Below are 11,905 nucleotides of genomic sequence, written 5' to 3' on the forward strand. Positions count from 1 at the left end.
CACTAACAGAATGCTCTCTGGAATAGTCCTCCAAAATTTAGAAATTAAATATTGTACTTCTAAATAACATATGGTCAAAAAAAAAAAAAAGTCAAAGGAGAAATTAGAAAGTATTTTGAATCAAATGAAAATGAAAACGCAGGGCTTGGTGCGAAGTGCCTGCTGAGGCCCCGGTGAACTTGATGGCCGCGCCTCGGGGGCGGTGTGCAGCCCAGCGGACCTCCCCGCTGGCCCGCCCCGTCCCCTCCGCTGCCCGGGCCGCGCACCGAGCGGGGACACGAGCCATGGAGGAGTCGCCGGCCCTGTCTGTGGGCCCCAGCCAGCCGCACCTGGAGAAGCTGACCCTGGGCATCACCCGCATCCTAGAATCATCCCCAGGTGTGACAGAGGTGACCATCATAGAAAAGGCACCTGCTGAATGTCACATGATTTCTTCATGGGAACAAAAAAATAACTGTGTGCTGCCTGAGGATATAAAGAATTTTTACCTGATGACCAATGGCCTCCACATGACATGGAGTGTGAAGCTGGATGAGCACACCATTCCGTTGGGCAGCATGGCACTTAACAGTATTACACAACTGACTGAACTCAGCAGTCTTCCATGTACTCACTTCCTAACGCACCAACTCTGGCTGCCCTGGAGGACGATACACAAGAAGCCAGTGAGAACCAGCCGAGAAGCCTCACTTTGATTCTCGCAGTGTGGTATTTGAGGGGGATCCTTGCAATGGGAATGGGAAGGTTTGCCTTGTCTACAAGAAAGGGAAACCAGCCTTAGCGGAAGACACTGGGATCTGGTTCCTGGACAGAGCAATATACTGGCATTTTCTCACAGATACCTTTACCGCCTATTATCGCCTGCTCAGCACACACCTGGGCCTGCCCCAGTGGCAGTACACCTTCACCAACTATGGCATTAGCCCACCGGCCAACCAATGGTTCAGCATGTTTAAACCCATCACCTACAGTTCAGACCTGCTCACCCAAGAGACTGACTCCTTTGTGAGCAAGTTGGATCCCAGCAGAGTATTCAAGAACAAGAACAAGATCTTAATCCCCAAAAAGAAAGGGCCTGTTCAGCCTGCAGGCAGCCAGAAAGGGCTCTCAGGTCCTCCCTCGACCCTTAAATCCTCCTCTGCCTCTGGAAACCCTGTCCGGAAATGAGCGCCCCCCACCTCCAGTTCCCTGCCAACCCCACAGCGATGATTTTCGTGCACAAATGCCCCAGGGGTGGCCCAAGCCTGAGGGCCTCCTCCCATCCGAGTGACCAGAATCCCAGGCCTTTCACTCCCATCAGCATTAGCAGCAGCTGGAAGAGCACACTCAGGCCTCCCAAGAGTCCTCTCCCTCTCAGCAGGTTGTGCCACCCCTGCCTCCAGAAGCTGCAGAGAATTTTAGATCTTGTTTAAGTAGCCAAACAGATCTGTTAAGAGCTTCCCAGCTGCAACCCCCTACCCTTCAGCACTGATTGAAGAGTCCCCCAAAGAAACCGCTGGTTTGGGCCCATGGGACATTAGAACTACAGTGTTCAGTTGGTAACCACTAGTCACACATGGCTATTTAAATTTAAATTATACTAAAAATCCATTTCCTCATTATACATATTGCATTATAGCCACATTTTGAATATTCATGTGGCCAATGGATTCCATGTAGACAGTGCAGAGATAATGGGATATTTCTGTCATCATAGAAAATTCTTTTGGACAGCACTATATTAGAATATTTTCAGCCCTGGCCGGTTTGGCTCAGCGGTTAGAACGTCGGCCTGCGGTACAGAGAGACCCGGGTTCGGTTCCCGTTAAGGGCACGTACCTCGGTTGCAGTTTGTCCCCGGCCCTGGTTGGTCGTGCGGGTGGCAACCACTCGATGTGTCCCTTCACATCGATGTTTCTCTCTCTCTCTCTCTTCCTCTCTCTCCCTCCCGCTCTGTCTGAACAAAAAATGCAAAAATGTCCTCGGGTGAGGATAAAAAAAAAAAAAAGAATATTTTCACACTACTCTTCCTCAGACCAATTAATACTTGTTAGTGAATATTGGTACCTTAATTTGATGGTCATACTGTTTCATGAAAACTCTCGAAAATACAATTATATGTTCTTTATATCCTTCACCACAAACAAATCTTCCTCTGCACATCTTTTCCAGTTTTTTATAAAGTATCTCATCAGTTTCTTATACAATTTCTTGCTTCTAAAAAAAAAAAAAAAGAAAATGAAAACACAGTGTGACAATTTGTATGATGCTATTAAAGCAGTATTATGAGGAAAATTTATAACACTCAATCCCTATATTAGGAAAGAAGACAGGTCTCAAATGGATAACTTCAGTGTCCACCAAAATAAACAAGAAAAAGAAGGGTAAAATAAGCTCAAACTAAGTGGAAAAAGGAAACAATTAAGTTCAGAGCAGAAATCAATAAGAATGAGAAAAGGTGGACGAAGAGGAAGATCCAGCCTGTTCCTCTGCAGGACACTGATTTAACAACAATATATGGAACCAAACGACTTTATGGGGACTCTGGAAACCAGTCAGGAAATATGCAGAACCCCAGGCAGGTGAAAAGTTGAGAACAACCACAATGAAACGAACGAGAACTAGTTTACTTTATGCCCCATTGCCTCAAACACAAACCAGTACAGCTCAGTGGCTTTGGAAAGAATTTCAGCTCACAACTTCTCTCTTGGGGGAAGAGAAGAGTGAAACATGTGTTCAATGTGCAAGATTTTCTGAGGGTTGCCTGGAGGACTTATTTTTCTCTCCTCTGACTTGGAACCCTGACTGGGAACCAGGATACTTTGGATGCCTGGCAGCCAATGAGAATAAAACCGAGCAGGACAACTTGCAGCGGCAGTACCGCGGAACCTGCAGTATTGCAAACAGACACCAGAGGGAGCAAGAGATTATGAGCTCCTGAAAAAGAAACCAGAAAATCTCTCTAATTGGGAAGTTGTATGTGTGAACCCAGAGAAATTGCGTCCCTTTGAAAAAGGTTTCAGAGGCCTCCAGAATCTCTGGTTGGGTTAACTGATGAAAGTCTTTCTCTGTACAAAGCCAACCCATACATACTGGGAGAAATGCTGTTTTTTCAAATGCAAAAATTCAATTAAAAGAAGAAGAAACACAGGAACACAAAGAAACATTGCCAATTAAAGGAACAAAATAAAACTAAAGCAACAGAAATCTATGAATTACCTGACCAAAAAAGAAAAAAATTCAAAATAATTGTTGTAAAGAGACCAGTGATCTACAAGGGAACTCTGACAACTAAACAAAATCAGGAAAATGCATGAATGAAATGAGAATATCAACAAAAGACAGAATGTATGAAAAAGAATCAAACAGAAATTCTGGAGCTGAAGAATACAATAACTGAATAGCAAAATTCAATAGAGGGGTTTAGCAGCAAATTTGATCAAGCAGAAAAAAAAATTAATGAACTCAATGACAAGTTATTTGAAATTATTGAATCAGTGGAGCAAAAAATAAAGGAAGAATATAGAAAAGGAAGAAAGTTTAAAGGACTTAGGGACACCTTTAAGCATCATTTGTATAATATAGGAGTTCTAGAAAGAATAGAGAGACAGAAAGAAACAGAGCATATTTGAAGAAATAATGGCTTAAAACTCCCTAAATCTGAGAAAGAAAATGAACACCAAAATTCAGGAAGCATTAAAGAAGTTCAGGTAAAATGAACCCAAAGAGACCAACACCAAGAGACACATTATAGTTAAACCATTAGAGGTCAAAGATAATGACAAAATCTTGAAATAAGCAAGCAAAAAGAAAATTTTAAAAAATATGTTTTTATTGATTTTTTAATTTTATTTATTTATTTTATTTATTTATTTTTTTAAATCTTTATTGTTGAATGTAGAATGTATTACAGATGTTCCAGATTTTTCCCCCATTGACCCCCTCCTCCCCACTCTCGCCCCCCTCCCACCTTTTCCCACACTATTTGTCTGTGTCCATTGGTTAAGCATATAAGTTCTTTGGTTTATTCCCCCCACCCCAACCCCTTTCCCTTTGAGGTTTGTCAGTCTAGCAATGAATTTGTACTTCTTAATCCCTTCACCTTTTTCACCCATTCTCCCAACCCCCTTCCATCTGGCAACCAACAAAATGTTCTCTGTATCTATGAGAATGTTTCTGATCTACCTGTTCATTTTGTTTGTAGATTCCATTGTCGATAGATATGTATTCATTGCCATTTTGTTTGTTCATATATTTTATCTCTTTCTTCAAAAAGACCCTTCATCATTTCATATAATAACAGTTTGGTGGTGATGAACTCCTTTAACTTTTTCTTGTCTGGGAAACTCTTTATATGGCCATAGATTCTAAATTACAGTTTTGCAGGATAGAGTAATCTTGGTTGTAGGTTCTTGCTTTTCATCACTCTGAGTATTTCTTGCCACTCCCTTTTGGCCTGCAAAGTTTCTTTTGAGAAATCAGCTGACAGCCTTATGGGAACTGCCTTGTAGGTAACTAGCTGCCTTTCTCTTGCTGCTTTTAATATTCTCTCTTTGTCTTGAACCTTTTGCATTTTGATGATGATGTGTCTTGGTGTGGGCCTCTTGGGGTTCATCTTGTTTGGGACTCTCTGTGCTTCCTGGACTTGTATGTCTGTTTCCTTCACCAAGTTAGGAAAGTTTTCTGCCATTAATGTTTCAAATAGGTTTTCGATTTCGTGTTCTCTCTCTTCTCCTTCCGGCACCCCCAAAATGCAAATGTTGGCACGCTTGAAGTTGTCCCAGAGGCTCCTTACACTCTCCTCATTTTTTTGGATTCTTTTTTCTTTTTCCTGTTCTGATTGGGCGTTTTTTGCTTCCTTATATTCCAAATCGATGGTTTGCTTCTTGGATTTACATGCTCTAGTATTGAATCTGTGTAAATTATTCTTTATTTCAGTTAATGCCTCCTTCAATTCTGACTGGTCCTTTTTAATGTTCTTGAGGCCCTCACTAAGTTCACTGAGGTTCTCACTGAGTTCATTGAGCATCCTTATAAACAGTATTTTGAACTCAACATCTGTAAGGTTGCTTATCTCCATTTCGCTTAGTTCTTTTCTTGGGGTTTTGTTCTGTTATTTCATTTGGGACCTGTTTCTTTGTATCCTCATTTTGGCTGCCTCCCTGTGTTTGTTTCAGTGTATTACTTAATGAGAGGTATGGGGCGAGCTGAGACCAGATGCTGCTCGTTTGAAAGAATTTAGGAAAAACCTGAAGCAGGATCCAAGACAGGCCAATCCTATGGTTAAGCAACTGGCAACAGCTTGGGTGGGCCTGAAAGTTGGGTGGGGCGGGGCCTCAGGGAGTCAGCAGGGCGGGGCTACCAGTGTGAGCCAGGTTGCTGGAGGCCCAGATATGGCTGCTGTCTGCCGCCCCAGGGAAGGGCTCACCAAAGGAACAAAGGCCTCTGATAGCACGTTTGTCCCGGAGAAAGCTGCCTCTCCTGCCCTCGCTCCAGTGCCAAACAGCTCAGTTCTTCCCTGTATGTCTCTGGTGCCCCTCGAGCTGCCTCCCCTCTGAGCTTAGAGGGAGAGAGTCCGATAAGTCCGTGCGCGGGCCCTTTAAGGAGCTGCCTGGGGCTCCAGCCGCCTCAGCCTCCCTGAGCCTCAGTTCCCGCTGGTTTTCCAGCCAGAAGTGATGGGGATTCTCTTCCTGGCACTGGAACCCTGAGCAGGGCACCTGGTGTGGGACGGGGACCCCTCAGTCCTCAGGGAGGACCTTCCCAGCCGAGGTGTCCTCCTGATTTTTATCCGCCACACGTGGGTGTGGGCCCAGCCCGTCCCCTCCGCCCTCCTACCAGTCTCGTGTGGCTGCTGCTTTAATTCCGTATTTGCAGGACTGCCATTCAGCTGGATTTCAGGTGGTTCTGAATGATGGTTGTTTTGTAGTTTAGTTGTAACTTTGATGTGGTTGTGGGAGGACGTGATCCTGCATTTACCTACCCGCCATCTTGACCGGAAGTCCAATTTTTTTAGAGACTGTAAGGGAGAGATAGAAACCTCCATGTGAGAGATGTGAGAAACATTGATCAGCTGCCTCCTGCACGCCCCCTACTGGGGATCAAGCCCACCACTTGGGCACGTGCCCTGACAGGGAATCGAAGTGGCACTTCTCAGTCCGTAGAATGACACTCAATCTGTGGGATGACACTCAATCCACTGAGCCACACCAGTTGGATGAAAATAATTTTTTTATGTGCTAGGGAGCTCCCCTAAGATTATGATAAAATTTCAATGTTGCTTTTATTAATAAACATGACAATTTATCTAATTACTGTACAATGTAATTCGATGTGTTTACTATTTGGGGGCTATTTGGAATAATGCTGTATTTACCTGTCTTGTGTGTATGAATATAATTTTGGAGATGATTCCTAAGGGTAGAGTTGCTAACAGGTCATAAGGAAGTATACATTCAGCTATATTCAGCTTTAACAGATGCTGCCAAATAGTTTCCTAAGGGGTTTTGCATGTGTGTGAGCAGTAAAAGAATTCAGTTCTGAACTTGCTCTCCACCACTGTGTGGTCAAACTATGTTCAGTCTTCTTGTGTAGCACTCTCTTACTGTAGTTTGTACTTGAGTGCCCCTTGTGACTAAGAGTATGTCATTATCTTATCATTGGTCACTTAGGTAAGTGTACTCTCATTAGTGAAATCCCTATTCAAGTCTTTTGCACATTAAATTTTTTTCTTGCCATTTTCTTACTAATTTGCAGGAGTTTTTAATATATCATAGATATGAATAATTTGCCAGATAAATATTTTATAAATATCTTCTTCCAGTTTTGTGTCTTTTCATGAGCATAAATTCCTCATTTGATTCAAGTCTAATTGAACAATCTTTTCCTTTATTGCTGGTGCTTTTTGTATTCCATTGAAAAAGCATTAACTCATTTGGTTATAAAATATTCTCCTAATGTTATCTTCTGAGTAGGGGCTGAATGCAAAGATTATTAACACGGAGAAGGAGTTGAGGGACTGGGTGTTAGAGTATCTCATCCATGGTTTTCAAACTGCTATACCTCAGAAACAGCTGGAAAGTTTCAAAACCTCTGATGTTTCTCCTTTACCCTAAACTGACTAATTCAGAATGTCGTGGTTTGGAACATAGGCAATGGTATATTTTAATTGGTGTAGAGAGCATTTAAGCAGAGAACATCAGCAAAGGAAAGACAGTATAGAAGCAAATTTAATGAATATCAGTTTGGACTAGACTCTGGGCTCCGCAGAGTGAGGTGAGTCTCATCAGAGTTAAAACTGGCTTATGGAATTGTGAGCCCTGAATAAAAATTTAGATTTATTTCAACAAATGGGGGGGAGGGATAGAACATGATTGTTGAGAAAATTATTATGATTCATGAACACGTTAGGAAGATTAAAGTAGGGTATATTGGAAGTGAGGGAAATAAGAGCAAATATTCAAAGTATTACCTGTGGTCTGGCTTCTGTATTTCTGCTAATCATCAGAAACCGTATGTGAATTTTTTGTGTGTAGGATATTTCTGGCTAGAGGCTCTAAAGCTATCATTAGGTTTTCAAAGAAATCTGAAATTTTCCAAAGGCTAGAAACAACCGAATTAAAGAAGGAAATCAGTTAATGGTTATTACGCTTTGCCACTTAGCAGTTATTGAACACCCAAACCATGTTTGTGGCAGCTGATGTGGAAAAGAGGTGACTGATGGCAGAGATGTTTGTGGGTAAAATACAAGATGTTAAAGACTGGCTGCGTGTGTGTGGGGGAAAGGGTGGTGGGGAGGAGAGGGGAAATATAAAAAAAACTTAACTTGAATTGAAAGACGAGAACAGGGAGAATGAAAATGTGATTAAAAGGAAAATGCTCAACAGGAATGGACAGTGGAAGAGATATTAAGTTAAGCTTGTGAACCTTGACTTTGACAATTAGATAACTGGAACTGAATTTCCTAATAATCTGTTTTGAAGTTGATCAGAAAGAAAAGTCAGTAATCAATCCTTAAGCTCTTTATACTTTTTTCCTTACGTATTCAAAGGTTATGACAGGTAGAAGACGGATTGTCATCCTAATCATTTGATATTTGCTAATAAAAATATATTCTTTTATTTTTGGCTTGGTAGTTTGCACATTAAATAATATTTAAAACATGTATTGACAATAGAATGGGATCTTTTAACCATATATTCCAGGGAAATCATTATTTTAAATGATGAAAATATGTACTTAGAAGTTTAAATTTAGATACAATGGTGGAAGGAGCTTAGGGGTTCATTATAATTAGTTTGTGTTTTTTTGTAGGGATAGGAAAAGTTGCACAAGGAGCTGAGAGATGAGCTAAATCTTATCACTGCCTCACAGATAAGGCTATGGTGAAGGAAGCAATATGTGGTGGATGAGGGAAAAACGGCAGGTTCATACCTTCAACCATATTATGTATGTTTAGGGTCAGAATAATGACATTAGGTGCCCTTGGGTTAAATGAAAAGGCAGCAAGAGGAATCATAGATTTGGTTTTTGGCAGATTGGGTTCAGAAAGAAAAACCACATTCAATTTACACCAATAAAATAAATTGAGTGTTGCTCAAGAATAGTCTTTGCAAATGGTTTTCACTTCAGAGAGTGAGTCATCATAAAGTCTATCTGTGCTTATCATTATCTTGCCACTTGATAGATTGACTTGTACAGCTTCAGTAAGCACATCAGCTTTCCATGATAAAATTAAATTTAATTTTCTAAGATTTGACAATCTGATAACTTCCTAAGGGCTTAGTTTTCTTTCTTTTCCTATACCTCTCCCTCCCCCCAATTTTTATTTATTTATTTCCTTTTTACTTGTGATGCATTCAGAAATTTGTCAGGCATTATTGGAATCAGTGAAATTGGAAAGTTTTAATCTGTGCCACTACTGTTGGTTATTTTTTTTTTAGCATACCTTAGCAATCAAGTTCACAGATGGTGGGTAATTTGGATTTTGGCAGATGGGTGGGAGGAAAAGCCAAAACAAGATGTCATGGACAGATATTAATGAGAGTATTTGAAATAATAGGCAATGGGATCTGAGCTGGATAGGAAGGACAGTAAAAGTAAGATGATGCCACCAAACAGGAAAGATGTAGAGGATGGGGCCACTTTAAATACGTTGAGAGTGGGAATAATTAAAGCAAGATAATGAAAATCTGGTGTTCATCCTCAGTGTACAGTCTGAAGTCTTTTATAGAGTAGATACTCAACAAATACTCTTTCCAGTGCTTTTTTGTTCTTCTCACTAAGGGCAAAGACAGTTTGATGTGTGATATTGTATAACTTCTTTGATTTATAAAAATGTAAAATATATTATGCTTTGCAATGATTCCTAACGCTAAATAAAAATAGAGATATGATGGCTGTGATGCTTTAGGAAAGGAATATAGTAAAAGAAAGTGACTTTTAAATGACTAAGACATTATGTTTACTTAAACATTCATTTTTTGAGTCTCTTTCACAGTGATAATTATAGTGTTCATTTTTTTTTTGCAATGTACTGATTAAGCACAGTTGGAATTAGAGTCTATGAAGTACCCAACTACTGTAAAAGAAAATATCACACTATTAGCCAGTTTTGTATTTCATATATATTAAGTAACTTGAGGTGTTAAATTATAGACATTCAAAGTACCTTTATTGTCTTTTTATGAAAAACTTACTTAAAGATAGTATAAAAATCTACCTTGTGTCAAAGTGAATAAAAATGCGTGCTGCAGTATATTAGCTTTGATGCCAAATTTTCTTATATGGCAAACGCTTTTGGGGGGATTTTTTTTACAAAAGTAGTAACAAGAGACTAACATATATTACTAATATTAGAACTGCGTCTCGATGACAGGATAAAAACATTAAGATGCAAAACATTAATGTATGATGGATTATAATGCCTGAGACGGTCCAGTTAAACCTCGCTCAGAGCCGTATTTGGCTTTGTTAAGATGACTTAAACTTCATGGTTGCCATCTCTATTTCTCCTTACCAACTATGATGTGGCTGCTCGCATTTTAATGAAGTTGGGGGAGGGACACATATTAAACAGCTGTGAAGAGAGGTTTGCTTTACCATTCGTTTCTTTTGTTGACAACTCTGTCAGGCTTTATACATGAATTCTGGTGGTCAGAATAGATTGAAGTTTCTGGCAAAGTGAAATGTCTTCCAACTCAGAATGTCTGAATAAAATTTATGCCTATGCAAATGTAGGACTCATAGTCATTACCATGCTTTTTCAGCTCACCTTTACTCATAAAATAAATAAATTGTTCCTACTCTCAAGGAGCTTACCATATAGAAGAGTAGACAGATAAGGAGATAAGGTGTCTACGAAGCTATCAATATATATGAAGCTTAGGACTGTTTTCATCAGACTGCAGAGTCAGAGGGAGCTGCACAAGGAAGGTAATGCTCACCTGGATGGGCAAATTGGATTTATCTGTTTGGGGAGGGGTTGTGAGCCTGTGTGAATAGGGATAGGAATCGTAGGTGGGGTCAGGATATTTCAGACAGAGACATCAGCTTCTGCAAAGGTCTGGAGGTATGAAGGAATGTTTCACATGCTAAATATTAAAAACAGCTATGCATAGCCCTGGCTGGTGTGGCTCAGCAGTAGAGCACTGGCCCATGGACCAGTGAGTCTCGGGTTCGATTCCAGCCAAGGGCACGTACCTCAGTTGTGGTTTGTCCTGGCCCTGGTCAGGGTCAGGCAGGAGGCAGCCAGTCAATGTGTCTCTCTCATGTTGATGTTTCTCTCTCTCTCCCTCCCTTGCTTTCCCTCTCTCTCTCTCTCTCTCCTACTCTATCTGAAGATAAATAGAAAAATATCTTCAGGTGAGGATTAAAAAAAAAAGCCTGGCCAGTGTGGCCCAGTGGTTGAGCATCGACCCATGCACCATGAGGTCACCAGTTTGATTCCCCGTCAGGACACATGCCCAGGTTGTGGGCCTGATCCCCAGTGGGGGGCATGCAGGAGACGGCCAATCGATGTTCTCTCTCATCGATGTTTCTGTCTTTCTCTCCCTCTCTAAAAAACAAACAAACAAAAATCAATAAAGAAAAAAAAGAATTTAAAAAAATAGCTGTGCATGGCAGGAATGTAATTATCAGGGATGAAGATAGAATGTTGGGTATATTGTGGAAGGACTTATGTGCTGAGACACAGGGTTAGAAGTTTATTGTTCAGCCTGCGAAAGGCAATTGAGGGAGAAAAAAAGCAATGGACAGATTTTAGAAAGGCTCCTGATTGCAACATGGGAAATGGATTGGACAGTGTATCTGGAGGAAAAAGAAAGATTTAGAGACTTAATAAGCATGTGAACGTGGAAAGGCACACATAGCAGAGAAATGGTATTTTCAAGTACAGTACCTTATCACAGTAAACTGAAGAATTTCTTTGCTCTCATCTTGCCAACTGTGTCCTCATGATCCTTCTAAAACATTAATTTATATATGTGACTCTCCTATTTAAAGTCTTTTAGTGATTACCTGACTAGTTTTTATTTTTATTTTTTTTAGCCTCACCGAGGACATTTTTCCATATTTTGTTCAGATAGAGTGGGAGGGAGAGAGAGAGAGAAACATCGTCGTGAAAGGGACACATCGAGTGGTTGCCACCTGCACAACCCAACCAGGGCCGGGGACAAACTGCAACCAAGGTACATGCCCTTAGCGGGAACTAAACCCGGGTCTCTCTGAACCACAGGCCGACGCTCTGACAGCTGAGCCAAACCTGCCAGGGCACCTGACCAGTTTTTAAGACCTCCAATATTATAGGTCAGACATTGTCCCCATAATAGACAACAAAGCTGGGAATGGGGCAGGGATTGGGAGGAGGGTGTCAATGGAGGAGAAAGGAGAGACATCTGTAACAAAAATAAATTAATAAAAATAAAAATTT

General features: G+C 40.8%; 1 pseudogene; it reads left to right on the plus strand.

Moving 5' to 3' along the window:
• The first annotated feature begins 361 nt into the window (after nucleotides 1-361).
• On the plus strand, nucleotides 362-1,187 carry LOC118620359 (annotated as a pseudogene).
• The last annotated feature ends 10,718 nt before the right edge of the window (nucleotides 1,188-11,905 follow it).

This window comes from Molossus molossus, unplaced genomic scaffold (assembly GCF_014108415.1).
Source record: "Molossus molossus isolate mMolMol1 unplaced genomic scaffold, mMolMol1.p scaffold_m16_p_7, whole genome shotgun sequence".
NCBI classification, from domain to species: domain Eukaryota; kingdom Metazoa; phylum Chordata; class Mammalia; order Chiroptera; family Molossidae; genus Molossus; species Molossus molossus.